Here is a 16725-nt window from a genome sequence, read left to right as displayed (position 1 = left end):
TATTGGACAACGTCTGGGTCCGGACCCGGACCGCAGTCTGCAAATATGTGATCCCTGGTCTAGACCATATACACGGTTCTGTTTTATAAAACCACTCCTTGCTGCCCTGCAGAGAACAACAAGTTCAATGTTCAGTTTTACAGTGTTAAATATGTCAGGTCAAGAAAGACTTTCAATATTTTATATATTTTTTTATAAAAACAAGTATTTATGTTTAGTAAAATCAAGAAAGACCATATTTTATTTTTTTATAAAAAAAATATTTATGTTAATTTTTTTATTTTTATAAAAAAAAAACTTATTTTTTTAGGAAATAGTTCAACTTAATAGAGATAAATTGTTGATGTTAAAAATGCATTTTCCAATAAAGGGAATAATGGCAAAACTGGTTATAATGTTTATGTTAAGGCGGCGGGAGGTGGTGTCTGCAGCTGCTGAAAGTAACTAATAAAGTAACTTGTAAAGTAACTTAGTTACTTTTAAAATCAAGTAATCCATAAAGTAACTAAATTACTTTTTAAAGGAGTAATCAGTAATCAGTAATCGGATTACTTTTTCAAAGTAACTATACCATCACTGGTTCTGTGTTAAAGCAGCTTCACACTGCACAGATACACAAGCTGGAACACAGAATCTTCTCGTTATATTTCCTTTCTTGTTTTCGCAACAGACAGCTCTGACCAATCAGAGGAGACGATGTGCCTGCATAGTTTATTGGTGCGCTTTTTGGTGCGTTCAGGTTTATGCCTGTGTGAAAACAAACCAAACAGAGGGAGAAATGCTCGAAATAAACAAACTCATCAACTGATCCGTACCATAGAAACCAAATACAGGTGTGAAAAACAGGTGTCCTTTTATACTCAGCAAATTCAGTTCAAATTCAGAAATTCTTACAACTACGCTGAGATTTTTACAATAATGTAAACAAATAACGTTCATTCTTTTTTCGAGCAGCACATATTGGATTTATCGCCCCCAAAAAAGTATATGATAGTATTTACTAGTACTACTATTCATTGACACCACTAATATAAATACATTTTTATTTTTTTTTTACATTTTTCACATTAATTCTTTCATTTACATTGATTTATACCACAGTTAGTTCCGACCCTGCAATGTGATTGGCTGGAAGGCGTTTTATGAGTGACATTATTAGCTGAAAATGCACTGTAACCAAAACTCTCCATGTATTACTCCGCCACATACAGGTAACCTAGCTACAGCGCTAGTGCAGCGCTTACAAAACAAATACAAACCAAATGCAAAGTCATTATACACCACTGGGAGCCGCTGGATCCCATAGAGGTGCAGTGCAAAAACGTCATGTCTCCAATAGGCAGCGCAGGCAAAGATGCGGTCCCAGAAATCTTTGTAAACCCGTTTATTTAGGCTAGTAAAGCCAGCAACACTGGAGTGACTACAGCGCAACTACAAGCACAGCAGCAATGGAGCTATTTTCACACGCAGAGTGTTTATAACCAAACAGTTCACATTTTCTCGTCCTGTTTAACTCAAAATCTTTCAATAAACAGTGATGATGTAACTGTGGTATACTCACAATAAGACACGCAAGGTTTGTGCTGTAATATTAATAATATTGGCAACTGCTGTGCTGATCTACTCTATACTCGGCCTGCTGCCTCGTGCCTAAGACCGCAGAACAGTAGTGCCAATATTACATGTTATAGCACTTCCTCTCGTGCATTATTGCTCAAATAATTACTATAAAAAGTTGCGTCTTAAGAAGAAAAAGTGCAATTAATCACTGTTAATCAATAAATACATGAGATACATTTTTTTAATCGATTGACACCACTAATCGTGATCTAAAATTTTAAAACTAGATTGCCCAGCGCTACGTATTGTCTTGTACTGTACGGCATCTCTTTAAACATTTTGTGATATGAGGGCTTTTTTCAGTTGCCCATATTGTCCATCCCTCTGTACATGTTGGTTTGTGGGCTGGGTGACTGAGCTTTCTCACTTTAGGTAGCATGCAGAGGATAAAGAGCAACACTGTGGCTGTTATTAAGAGCTGTGAAGGTGCTCAGACAGACCAGCAGCGCTGCAGAACTGCTAAATACGGACATCAAATACACAGCAGGACGTGTCAGTACAGCGGGAGGGGGTACAAATGTCTTAGATCAGACTGCCAATTGCATGATTATAATGCACTTGGTATGGTTTAAAGTTTAAAGTATGTTGAATATCTCATTATATATTATAATTGAATAAAGCACTTGTCTGTTAGCACATTTTAACCCTTTCCAGTACAGGTTCAGAGAGATATCATACAATTCTCATACAATGGTACAAATGGTAAAAAAAAACTGGTGCAACTACTACTGATTTAAGAACAAGTTTAGTTCCACATGCTATGATATATTTGCTATGATTCATTTTAGTATCACTTTTTAAAGCACACAATAATTCAAATTAAGCTTTTATAAAAAAAAGTGAGAACATGTTTCCAGGACTGAACACTTCTTCAAGCTTCATTAAGTATCATTATTAACTTCATTATTTTAAGGGCATCTAGGGCTGCACGATACTGAAAAAAAAAACTGACATTGCAATATTTTGTTTATTTTCACCAGATTTCTCCATAAACCAACGATTTAGCATGTTGTGATATTGATAATACGCTAGATGTGTTAAAGATTAGAGTAAAAAAAATGAAATTGAGAAAATAGAATCTACCTCTGCTTTGTACCAAGCAGCAAAAAAGTTGTAGGAAGTCATTTAACATGATTTAATGGCTCAGGTAACTATTAACCCATTGCAAAGACGATGCTAAAAAAAAAAGATATTTTGTAGAGCTCTAAAGCCATCCTTTTCTCATGTTTACATGCTAATTCAGAAATTGTAATATAGCTTTTGTTTGCAGTTTATATGCATGAAAATATTCTGCAATATTTTTTGCTGCATTATGTTATTTTATGCTATACTATTTATTTTGCCACATTATGATTATACTGTTATACTATTATACTATATTCCTGAAATTAATTAATTATTTTTCTGTTTTCCTATATTGCCAAGTATATCGTTATCGCAAAAATACCCTTAAATATCGTGATTATTATTTCAGAGCCATATCACCCACCCCTACATGATACTAAAAATATATTTATATAACATTGTGATATTTAAATGTAATTATTAATTAGTAAGAAATTTTCACCAGATTTCTCCAGAAAAATTGAACATTTAGACATTGATATTAATAATGTCCTCTTTCTGCATCAAAGACTGGAGTAACATGATAAATTATATAGGGCTGATATATTTTGAATTGTCCTTCTGTATCAAGCAGCAAAAAAAAAGTTGTAGCATGAAAGTTGTGTAGCATTGTTGCAATTACAATGCTGAAAATATGAAAATATACACTGTGCTGCTTTAGAACCATATTGTGTCCATGATTTAATGTAGAATAAATATACATTTCAATATGCTGATGTGTTCTGGTTTTTGAAAGAATTATAATGTAATTAATTTTCCCAATTGTTTGCAATCCTTAAGAAATATGGCTCTTCAGTTGTTGTTTTTTTTTTTAAAGCAAAACGGTACTTTATTAAACGTAAAAATAGGAATTGAAAGAATGTTGTGCTGTTGGTGTTAGTTTAGCTTCTAAACAAAAACTTACTTTAATGTTGATTCAACCGATCCATGCCATTCATTCAAATATATATTCGAATAAAGGTTAAAATGCTCAGTTCCTAAATGCATAATAGCGAAAATGCAGATTCCATTGATTTTTTTTTTGTTTTTTAATCTTATTTTGTCATTTCTAAAAAAAAATATATATATATATATATTTTTTTTTTTTTATATTTTTTAGAAAAATAGCATTGCTGCATGTGAAACAAGGTCATTGGATCAGTATAAGTTGCATAACTTGCTGTAGTTTAGTGACCGTTTAGTGACTTAATACACTAATACACACTGCATAAATCAACTCTCACCTTATTAAAGTTCAAAAAAATGTTAAATGAAATAAAATGAATGCTAGACATCTGTAGAGCGTATATTTCCCCTTAAAACAAACTTTGTAAATGTTTCCTTCAAAGCAACCAACTAATCAGAGATCAGATATATCAGCCACAACACACACTCGCTAAAACACTTTCTGAAGAATAAAACATGAAGTATTTTCACAAGACTACAATCCAAGAGTTATGATCAAGCTGCACATTTTATATGGTATATTGTTAGAAATTGTATATTTATTCATAACAGATCACAACAAATTATTATAATAATATAAACTGAGTGTGTTTTCTTTTAAACTAATTCAATCAAGAATAAACAGCTCAAATGTTTTTTGATACAAAGGCTTAAACTGAAGCCTGAATGAATAAAGATGTAAATGAAGAAAATGAAGAAAAAATGTCGGCTGAGGTTAAAATTGCGGCCTTTTCACTCACTGTCCACTTATAGCCAGCCAGGAAAAAACTGGACATGTCATTTTTTGCCATAAATATCCATAATAATACAAAAATATACATTTAAAATAATTAATATTAAGCCAGAATCAGATCGAAGACTATACCTTTGCCGAGTTGACGCCCGCTGTTCTTCTACTTGAGGCTGTGGCAGTGTGCGATGGCGACCATGTTGAAGAGCTGTCTATCTGAACAGGATGTGGTATGGCCAAAAATGAGCTGGATAGTTTAAAGACTGCAGCAGCAGCAGCAGAAAGACCCTCAGTGTAGCAGAAGGTGTTCAGCGCTCAGGGCCGTCGGAGTGCGTTCCCCTCTACAAACACAGTTAAATGAACTTGTCACAAGTCTAAAAAAGGGTAGCAGCTTTAACTGGAACTCTTGGGTGAGCTTCCTCATTTTAAGTTACTTGTAGCTACTTCCTTTGGTCCTTTTAATTTTTTTTCTTTTTTTTTTAAGCTTGACTTCCCCTTTATCTGTCAAGCAAGAAATGCACATGTAGTGTAAAGTTTCTTCGAGTGAGAGAAAAAGTCATAGTGTATAAGCTGTGTATGAGAGTATATGTGAGTAAGACATTATTTAATGCATTGTGACCTTTACTGGAATTTTCACTGAAAAATAAAAAAGCTCTAAGTTTAAAAATGAAAAAACAAATACAAAACAAATAATTTGCATAGAATTCCAGGAAAGAGTTTAATCTGTTATTGCTGTTATTGTGCTGATTAACCCAGCAAGTCAGCTTTACTATTGTTTTAAGGTTGTATATGTTTATAGCTATAACTATATTTATCTGTCAAGATGTAGTGCACATGCACATGTAGTGTAAAGCCTCTTCTAGTGAGAGAAAAAGTCATAGTGCATAAGCTCTGTATGAGAGTATACATGAATAAGACATTATTTAATGCATTGTGACCTTTACTGTTATTTTCACTACATTTACAGGTTTAGGCTCAAGATTAGGTTAAAGCTTGGTTTAGGGCTAGGGCAGGTTTAGGGTCAGGATTAGGTTAAAACTTGGTTTAGGATTAGGGACAGGTTTAGGGTCTGGATAAGGTTAAAATTTTGTTTAGGATTAGGGACAGGTTTAGGGTCAGGATTAGGTTAAAGTTTAGTTTAGGATTAGGGACAGGTTTAGGTTCAAGTTTAATTTAGGATTAGAGACATGTTTAGGGTCAGGATTAGTTTAATGTTTGGGTTTATGGCCAGGATTAGGTTTAGGAATAGGGTAAGGATTAGGTTTGGGAATAAAAGCAAAGCCAGAGTTAGGGTTAGGATAAAAATGTTATGGATTAGGACTATGTTGTATAACAAGTTAAATGCAGTGATCTAGCCAAATAAAGTGTTACCCACTTCTACATTCTTCTACATACACCTTTATACACTATAAGTATCACATGTTTGATGGCACGCAGCCGCAGACATCATGAGAGATTCGCAGGTTTTCAGTCAGCAGGAAACTACAGTAAAGCCTCTGCAGTGTGAATATGAACTGTGAGAAACTGACACTGCAGACTAGAGCAGATCTTCACTCTTAGAAGGCTGAAAGAAGTGAAACTGAAATCAGATGACCAATCGTTTTTGAGCCACTGTGTCATATGGTGAGTTGGTCTGAGGTTATTTCTGAGTGATGATCATGGTTCAGAAGAAAGATGGTACCTAGAATTCTCTCCAGCACTGCTAAAAATAATCACAAAAATCCAGAGTGTGCCAATATTTTTTTCTTCCTATAGACACACACATATAAACATATAAACAATACATATTTATGTTAAAGTTTGGGTTAGAATAATATATAATAAAATAAGTGGTTTTGGGTTAAATTAGAATTAGAATTGAAATTGGGGACAGACACAGGGTTAAGGTTAAGATTTAAATAAAGGTTTAAATTTGGGTCAGGATTAGTGAAAATTCAGGGGAGCTACTAAATATAAATGGGTGGAGGTTACATTTTTTGGTTTAGGATTATAGCTATGGTTAAGGTTAGGATCAGATCCAGGATTAGAGTTTGAATTAGAATTGGGATTGAGGGACACAGACAGGATTGGGGTTGGGATTGGGTTTAAAATTGTAATAGGATTCGTAAAACTGAAGTTATTTAGTAGATCAGTGTTGGGTTGGTATTAGAGCCAGGGCTGAGATTATGTTTAGGATTAGAGTCATAATTAGGTTTGGGTTTAGGGCCAGAGCCAGGGTTAGATTAGGGCTAGAGTCAGGGTTAGGATTAGAGTCATGATTAGGTTTGGGATTAGGGCCAGAGCCAGGGTTAGATTAGGGCTAGAGTTCGATTTCGGATTAGAGTCAGGATTAGGTTTGGGTTTAGGGCCAGAGCCAGGATTAGATTAGGGCTGGGATTAGGTTTAGGATTAGGTTTGGGTTTAGGGCCAGAGCCAGGGTTAGATTAGGGCTGGGATTAGGTTTTGGATTAGGTTTGGGTTTAGGGCCAGAGCCAGGATTAGATTAGGTCTGGGATTAGGTTTTGGATTAGAGTCAGGATTAGGTTTGGGGTTAGGGCCAGAGCCAGGGTTAGATAAGGGCTAGAGTCAGGTTTAGGATTAGAGTCAGGATTAGGTTTGGGTTTAGGGCCAGAGCCAGGGTTAGATAAGGGCTAGAGTCAGGTTTAGGATTAGAGTCAGGATTAGGTTTGGGTTTAGGGCCAGAGCCAGGGTTAGATAAGGGCTAGAGTCAGGTTTAGGATTAGAGTCAGGATTAGGTTTGGGTTTAGGGCCAGAGCCAGGGTTAGATAAGGGCTAGAGTCAGGTTTAGGATTAGAGTCAGGATTAGGTTTGGGTTTAGGGCCAGAGCCAGGGTTAGATTAGGGCTGGGATTAGGTTTTGGATTAGAGTAAGTATTCTGTTTAAAAGTAGGGCAAACCCAGGGTTAGATTAGGGCTGGAAATATGGAAAATTACATTGAGTTTGTAGATCAGATATGTTAATAAATAGAGTATAAATAGAATTTTTCTGAGTATAAATCGAAAGCAGCACAGCTTCAAATATTTAGAGCAGGAATAATCAGTGAAAAATCCAGTGTCTGTCAATACAATATATTATCTTATATACAACGTATTAAGAATAGAATATGTGTTAACCTGTTTCTATAAATAAGAACTGTAGATCTGTAGCAGGGACTGCAGGTTTTGAGTGTGAGCTGATGTAATGTGCAAGATGTTATGGTAAGTGCAGTGTGTCGTGTATCTGAGGATATGGATCAGTGAGGTGAAACGGGTTGTGATGTTTAGTGATAGTGAGCCGGTTACGGCACACTGCCTTCATGCTCTACACCTGCTCAGTGTTTACAAATCTGTACTTTTAACCCGCTGGAGTTTTTCCATTGGTGTTAAAAAACAAATTCTTTACTTTTAATTAAGTAATTAAATTTAGATTATTCTACAAATCAGATTAGTCTAAGTTCATTGAATTACAATAAAAAATCTTTAAAAAGTTAGTTTAAAAAATCTTATATAGTATAGTATAGTATTTTGATATTTAGTGTAGTACCATATATTACAGTATTTTTTGTATAGTACAGTATAGTTAAATATAGTCAATTATTATACATATTATACATATGTAGTGACAAATATTTTCCTAGATTTATTATTTAACCATTAATTGTCATGCAGAAACTTTTGCAACCTAGTATAGAAAAAAGTATATTGTATATTATAGTATAAAAAGTACCTTAAAATATTATTTTAATATATAAAAAAAATAAATATAGAACAGTATAAAATAGTACAATATAGTACATACAATGAATAAAACTAAATTAACAAATTACACCCTAGATGTATTATTTAACTATTAATCCTAATGTAGAATCTATTATTTGTTTTTTGGTAATCCCACAGGGTTCTATTCTGGGGTCACTTTAAGGTTAATTAGGGCAGTAATGTAGCTAGTGTTAAATAGTGTTAAAATAAAATAAAATACATTTAGGCACTTTCTTTTTTTAAAGGTTAAAAAACTATTTTTCTGAACAAGTAACTTAAAAAACTCCAATGAGTTACTTTTCAATTGAGTGTACATAAAGTATAGTACTTGACTGTTTTGCATAGTTGAGTATATTGAAGTATTTTAAATTTTGTATAGTCCAGTATAATACAGTGAAATAAAGTATAGTATATAAATGGCAAATATATTAACTCATCTTAAAACTCAAGATTTACCCTAATTCTGGCCCTAATCCTAAACTGTAAAATAGTATAATACATATATAGCAAAAAAAAAACATAACATTTACAGTTTATTATTCAGTTATTATTTTCAATACAAAATGTTTTGTGATTTCTTAAAAATAAAACACTTAAAAACAGTCTTTTTTTTACTGTGTATAGTAAAGTATATTAAAGTACTTTTAATATAGTAAAGTATAAAATAGAATAGTCAAATATAATGCAGTGTATAGTCAAATATAACTGCAGTATACCACAGTAGATATGCAGTGTTAAATTATCATGTTGTGCACTAGGTTTATTACTGCATATGTGAAACAAAAAAAAGTGAATTATTTCCCTATAGGAGCCACACAGGGGCCCTTTCTGTGGTTTATGTAGTTATTAAAGTGTTAAAAATAGTTCAAATACTGGGAATAAGTGGAAAAAAATTAAATCTAGACAGTAAGACAGTCAGGTTACTCATATTTCAATGTAAAGAAAAAGAATTTAGAAAATATAATTGCATAGAATAATACAAGAAGGTAATTAAAAAACTAAGAAGTTACTTAAAAATTCAAATTCTACTTTAAAATATAGTGTACAAATAGTTTAGTATTTTATTTGTTCATGTAGTACCATATATAATAGTATTTATTTTTAGTATAGTAAAATATAATATTGAGTATTATACACATGTTGTGTCAAACATAATCCTAGATTTATTATTCAGCCCCTAATCTTAATGCCGAATCTAATGGGAATTATTTGATATTTACTTGGTTTAGCATATTTTGTGGAGTTCCACAGGGTTCTATAAAACTGTACCTTTGTACCTATGAGAGTAAAGTTACAGTGATTAACTGGAAAGGGGTTAATCTTTTTAAAGGTTATTTTAAATAAATAAAAAAGTACTTTATAAAAAAAATTAACCTTTAACCTTGTACCATAGGTTTATTACTAATTTATGAAATATAATGCAGAAAATAACAGAATTGATTTGGTAGTTGTTTAGTTGTGCATATTTTATGGAGTCCTACAGGGTTCTATTCTGTGGTTTATGTAGTTATTAAATTGGTTAAGTGTTCAAATACTGGGACTAAGGGGTAGAAATGTAATCTACAAGTTACAAAGTCAGATTACTTTTTTTTTCCTGTTAAAGAATTTCGAACAAAAAAAACAAGTATATTCACTACAGCATATTATAATACAGAACAGTATTTCACTGTTCTGTAAATTATTTGTTATTATTCATTTGGTTTAGAATGATTTTTTGTGTCCCACAGGGTTCTCTTCTGGGGTCAATGAATCTGATGGAGTGCTAAAGTGCCTAAATACAGAGAATAAAGGGTTAAAGATTTTAAAACTTTTTTTATATATATATTTTAAAATGTGCGCACTCCTGACTTCTGTGAATGCAACTAACAAAATTACACTACAAACTAGATTTTTAATGTACACATTTAACATACTCAGTAAAAGAAATCTCAACTCTCCAGTGGCTAAAACTCAAGCTGTCTGGCAGCATTTTGCAACTCTGACATTTAACTCAGCCGCTCGCTTTAGCTTCAGCTTCAGCTGCTACATCATACATGGCAACTCTCCAGAAGCTTCTGATTCATCTTCATCTTCTCTCTTTACTTTGTGTTAAAAACCCTCTCTTTTCATCATGCAATCTGAGGATGTGGAGTTAGAGGTCTCATACTTCAAACTTCAAAGAAGCCCCTGCAAGCTCAGCGAAAGCCCCCGGAAATGATCTTACTCTCCAGGTGCACAAAGCATGACTACACACACACCCACGCCCTGATAACACACTTTAAGGTTTCAGAGACCACCAACCACCAACAGGAGGCAGAAGAGTGCTGGCAAAGAATTCTATATGCTGAAAGAAAACAGTGTGAACAGATTTAATATGTTTAGATGTTATACATACAGCTCTGCCCTGCGATGGATTGGCGGCCTGTCCAGGGTGTATCCTGCCTTCCGCCCGATGCCGGCTGGGATAGGCTCCAGCACCCCCCCGCGACCCTTAATGGATGAAGCGGTTGATAATGACTTGACTTGACTTGACATACAGCTCTGAATACAAATAAGCAACCACTTAAAAACGATGAGTTTCTTTGATTTTACCAAATTGAAAACCTCTGGAATATAATCAAGAGGAAGATGAAAGATCAGAAGCCATCAAACCAAACTGAACTGCTTAAATTTTTGCGCCAGGAGTAAAGCCATAAAGTTATCCAAAAGCAGTGTGTAAGACTGCTGGAGGAGAACATGCCAAGATGCATGATAACTGTGATTAAAAACCAGGGTTATTCCACCAAAAATTGATTTCTGAACTCTTAAAACTTTATTAACATGAACTTGTTTTCTTTGCATTATTTGAGGTCTGAAAGCTCTGCATCTTTTTTGGTAATTTGACCATTTCAAATTTTTTTGCAAATAAATGCTGTAAATGACAATAGTTTTATTTAGAATTTGGGCGAAATGTTGTCTTGTTTGTCATTGCCACAACTAAAGCAATTTTTTAGACAAAATTTACATTGTGTCCAAATTCAATGATGAATTTATCAATAGAAATGCTTAGAGTCAATCTGGCAAGACTATCCACCAAGTATAATTCCTGTCTGTTGATTCTATCTGGGTGCAAGTATTTGTTTTGAATTATAAGTGCATTTAATTAACATAAAAGTGAACTAATTACTGGTACAGCTCATTTTGCTACTATTCCAGGCCCTGCTGGTAATGAGGCCTTTATGAGAACTACTACTTTACACTAAAGAAGAAAAATCCATTTAAACACTCACCTCTGCTCTTCGATATTAATGTGAAAAGGGACTATCCATTCCTAAAGCAGTCTAGCTCTATTAATTTAATTAATTTCATACTTAAATGCTAAAAAATTGCTGAAACTCAGCTAAAAACACAGAGTAAACCCTGCCGATCTGCTGCAGGCCTGTAAGAGGAAGAGCTCCATGTCCACTGGGCTGACTTCCCCATTTTAAACAACCACAGCAGACTTCAAACCAAAGCCTCCTGTAATATTTTCTGTTTTAATATTAAATACAGCAGAGATGGCATGCAGCAACTTCCCTATGAACACCAACAACTTACTCCAAAACAAAGCACCTAAATGAATCTCTAGCATATAAGTGAGTGTGTGTGTGTTTGCGTGTGTGTGTGTGTTTGCGTGTGTGTGTGTGTGAGAGAGAGAGGGCAAAAACCAACTTCCTGAACAATTTTGAGAAGTGTAAAATCATCATGTTCATCGTGTTACCCAGAAACAATTAAATATGTGCATATACAGTGGCTTGCAAACATATTCCATATTTTTCCATATTTTGTGAGACTACATCCATAAAACATAAATATATTTAATTGGACTTTATTGTGAAAGACCAACACAAAAGTGGTATACAATTGAGAAGTGGAAAGATAATTATGCATGGTTCAAAACATTTCTTACAAACCAATTGCATTCAGAAATTGCCTGATGGCTGCTATTGACTAAAAAAAAAGTGTCCACCTGTGTGTAATCTAATCTCAGTACAGATACAGCTGCTCCTTGATGACCTCAGACGTTGGTTTAGAGCAGGGGTGTCCAAACTTTTTTGTTGGGGGCCAGAAGGAGAAATATATTTGAAGTCACGGTCCAAACTCTGTAATAAAACAAATAATGAAATATACCACTTTAAATAATACTTTTTTCCTGATTATTTTATTTACACACCATTTTACTTGACTTCCTATATTTATCTTTGACAGTGTTGTGTAAACTAAGATTTTTCAAATTGATGTTTAATTTCATGATGTCTCTTAATATTAAACTTCTTAATTACGGCAACTTTTAGACTCTTTTGCCTCGTTTTTCTGCTCTAGAAATGCGCACCCTCTCCACTTTTAGACTCTTTTGCCCCGTTTTTCTGCTCTAGAAATGTGCACTCTCTCCGCTTTTAGACTATTTGCCCCGTTTTACTGCGCTAGAAATGCACACTCTCTCCGCTTTTAGACTCTTTTGCCCCGTTTAACTGCACTAGAAATGCGCACTCTCTCCGCTTTTAGACTCTTTTGCCCCGTTTAACTGCACTAGAAATGCTCATTCTCTCCGCTTTTAGACTCTTTGGCCCGTTTTTCTGAGCTAGAAATGTGCACCCTCTCCGACTCGAGACTCTTTGGCCTGTTTTTCTGCACTAGAAATGCGCATCCTCTCCGCTTTTAGACTCTTTGGCCCGTTTTTCTGCGCTAGAAATGCGAACCCTCTCCACTTTTAGACTCTTTTGCCCCGTTTAACTGCGCTAGAAATGCGCACTCTCTCCGCTTTTAGACTCTTTGACTGGTTTCTGACACCTAGCGTTCAAACTTTGAATCTCACATTATAAAACCTGCTTAACAGAGGGCCAACTTTCACTCTATTTCTAAAATATCTCGCGGACACCCCTGGTTTAGAGAATATTGCGAAGAAAACAGCATCTTGAAGTCCAAAGAACACAGCAGACAGGTCAGAAATTAGGTTGTGGAGAGCTTTGAACATCTCAGGGAGCACTGTTCACTTCCATCCATTATCCGGAAATGGAAATTGAGTATGGCACAACTGTAAACCTACAAAGACAAGGCCGCCCACCTAAACTTACAGGCCAAACAAGGAGAGCACTGATCAGAGAAGTAGCCAAAAGGCCCATGGTGACTTTGGACGAAATGTAGAGATCCACAGCTCGGTTGGGGGAAACTATTAGTCGTGTGCTGCACAAATGTGGTCTTTAAGGAGAAGTGGCAAGAAGAAAGCCATTGTTGAAAGCAAACCATAAAAATTCAAATTTTCAGTTTAGCAGAAGCCATGTTGAGGACACAGCTAACATGTGGAACAAGGTGCTGCAAAAAAATGAAGTTTTTGCCCAAAATGCTAAATGCTATGTGTGGCAGAAAATGAACATTGCACATCACTCTGAACACACCATCCCCACTGTGAAACATGGTGGTGGAAGCATCATGCTCTGGGGCTGCTTTTCTTCAGCAGAGACACAGATGTTGATGGAAGTCAGAGTTGATGGGAAGATGGATGGAGATAAATACAGGGCAAGCTTGGTAGAAAACCTGTTGGGAGTAGGGGTGGGCAATATTATATCGTATACAATATATCGTGACACAGAAATATCATGATATTAAAAATCCATATCGTGATAATAGGGCTGTTCTGTCTTAAAAGTAGTCTATTATTTACTGTGAAGCTTTAGGTGTATTTATTGTATAATTGTTTTAGTTTGTAGTTTATTTGCATGCGCTAAATATTCTGCAGTAATATTTGCTGCATTATATTATTTAATGCTATGATTTTTTTTGCTACATTATGATTAAACTCTTATACTATTATACTATATTCCTGAAATGAATGAATTATTTTAGTTTTCCTATATCGCCAAGTATATCGTTATCGCAAAAATACCCTGAAATATCGTGATATTATTTTAGAGCCATATCGCCCACCCCTAGTTGGGAGTCTGCAAAAGACTTGAGACTGGGGCGGAGTTTCCTTCCAGCAAGACAACGACCCTTAGCATAAAGCCAGGGCTACAATGGAATGGTTTAAGACAAAACACAGTCAAAGTCCAGACTTAAACCCAGTCAAAAACTAAAGCTCTAAAGATCTGAAAACTGCTGTTCACAAACGCTCTCCAGCTAATCTGAATGAGCTTGAGCTGTTTTGCAAAAAAGAATGGGCAGAAATTTCACTCACCAGATGTGCAAAGCTGGTGGAGACCTACCCTAAAAGACTTGCAGCTGTAATTGCAGCAAAAGGTGGTTCCACAAATTTTTGCTTATTATACATTTTTCAGTTTTTTATTTGTAAAAAATGAATCATTATAATTACAATAATTGTATTTCCCCTTCACAATTGTATACCACTTTGTGTTGGTCTTTCCCATTAAATTCCAATGAAATATATTTATGTTTGTAAATGTAATGTGAAAAAACATGGAACAGTTCAAGGAGTATGAATACTTTTGCAAGCCACTGTATAGCTTATAAACCAAGATGCCAGTTTAGTTACACCCACAATTTTATTATTAACACAAACACTTACAAGGCAGGTGAACTCCCCAGTCTATAATTAGTGCCTGTGGGCCATCTGCTTATCAGCCCTCCTCTGCCTCATCCATCAATCAAGGGACCACCATGACACCACTGCTGACCAGACAACGTGTCAATATGTTACTACAAATATACTAGACGCTGTGTTCTGCTTTAAAAGCTTTATACATCAGAATGAGACAGAACCCACACAAAGATATCTGCTTTCTTACAACATTGCACCAATGTTGTCCAAAGGTTGCACTATTCTTTTATCAATAAAGCTTATCATTCAATTACAATCAATGGGATGGATTGTTATTATTAATCTCTCCTCAAAACTCACCTTTTCAGATCTGCTTTCAATGCATGATGCAACATTTCTATGTGCCTCTCCTTTTTCCTCTCCTCTCCTTTTCTTCTTCTGTTTTTAACTTATTAAATTTTAAATTTTCTATCTATTATGCATTGATTGTTTTGCTCTATTGATTTCTACTGTATAGTATTGATGATGTTGATGATGATGATGACGAGACATGCAAGACGTCTGGTATGTCCTGTTACACATGTATCATACACTATTTCTGTAAAGTACCATTCAAAAATTTGAAAACACCTCTCATTTAATAGTAAATTAACACTGAAATCATTCAGACCACATAAAAGACCACATAAGGAATCAGGTAGTAAACCTAAATAAAGGGTTAAACAAACCCAAATACTCTCTTATCTGGGGTTCTATTAACTTGTTGTTTCTGAGGCTGGTAACTCTGATAAACTTATTCTGTGCAACAGAAGATACTCTTGGTCTTCCTTTCCTGGAGCGGTCCTGATAAGAGCCGGTTTCATCATAACGTTTTTGATAGTCTTTGCGGTGACTGCACTTGAGGATACTTTCAAAGTTCTTGAAATGTTTCACATTTATTGACCTTCATTTCATGAAGTAATTTTTTTCTTTACTTAGTTGAGTAGTTCTTGCCATAACATGGATTAGAACATTACTCAAATATTATGCTCTCAAACACATTAAAGGGGCACTAAACCCCCTGTTTTTTTTGGACGGGGCACTGAGTGATGTATGGGTTTAGAGGCAGGTCAGGAGGGAGGAGAGCTGATTGGCTGAGCTGCAGCAGCAGCAGTGTTACCCTAATAACACTGAGATCCAGATAGTTGGACGTCAGCAGGGGGGCGGTACTACTGAATAATTGATTTGCATATCGTGATGTGTTTGCATACCAAAGTACATTAAAACATCATTTACGCTTATTACATAATTGAGCCTGAGACGGTGCTGCAGAGGCAGAGAGAGATGAACACAATTAAAGCAAATTTAAGCAGGATATTTCAACACATTTCAGGTATTAATGGACAAAATATGGTTAATAATATGGTCATGGCTTTTTAAGAGGCAAGTAATTAGCTCTTTACAAGTTTAGCACAGCTGGTAACTTAAAGCCTGAATTCCAGGTGACTCTACCTCATAAAAGCTGACTGAAAAAAATGCAGCCAAGATGTGCACAGCTGTATATATCTAAGCAAGCTGTGCTGCTTTAAACAATCTAAAATATAAAACATATTCTTGATTGTTTAAAACACTTTTTGTTAACTAAATAATTCCATGTTTTTAGTATTTCTGTATATTGCAGGAATGCATGCATGTACAGCATTTTTGTCCATATAGGTCTTTTACACACTTAAAAAACCACCACAGTCAGGTCACTACTGTCATTTCAGCTCCACATATTTACTCATATGTAATGCACATATAATGATGCAACGGGATTTCCCACAAAGCGGATTTTCATTATGTACTTGAGGATAAACTGAGCTTATAAACGCACTTCCCAGCAAGCAGCCCACGCGCTTCAGCTGCCCACGCGCTGCGGGGGTTTCTTCACGAATTCTACACCCGTATTCAGACAAGCCCCGCCCACCTGCGCTAGGATTGGCCAGTCCTTCTCTTACAACCAGCCCGCTGATTGGCTTTACAGACCTTTCCTTTCCTTTATCTTAGGCTGTGTCCCAATTGCATCCCACACACTAATTATATGAGATATATAG

The 16725-nt window shown here is 35.1% G+C and overlaps 1 protein-coding gene across 5 annotated transcripts in view; it reads right to left on the bottom strand.

Annotated features, from left to right (window-relative positions):
- The window catches only part of syk (spleen tyrosine kinase), a 115035-nt gene that overhangs the window by 37590 nt on the left and 60720 nt on the right, over positions 1-16725 (bottom strand). The window contains exon 2 of one of the 5 annotated variants that reach the window (XM_049468585.1): positions 4556-4761. The exons of the other annotated variants lie outside the window; for them this stretch is intronic. The gene's annotated coding sequence lies outside the window, so the exon portion shown is untranslated. The remainder of the gene's footprint in view (positions 1-4555; positions 4762-16725) is intronic. 5 annotated transcript variants of the gene reach the window in all.

The sequence above is a fragment of the Astyanax mexicanus genome, chromosome 20, assembly GCF_023375975.1.
Source record: "Astyanax mexicanus isolate ESR-SI-001 chromosome 20, AstMex3_surface, whole genome shotgun sequence".
Taxonomy (NCBI): domain Eukaryota; kingdom Metazoa; phylum Chordata; class Actinopteri; order Characiformes; family Acestrorhamphidae; genus Astyanax; species Astyanax mexicanus.
Note: the sequence above shows the minus strand (reverse complement) of the source record. Positions and strands in the feature narration are given on the sequence as shown.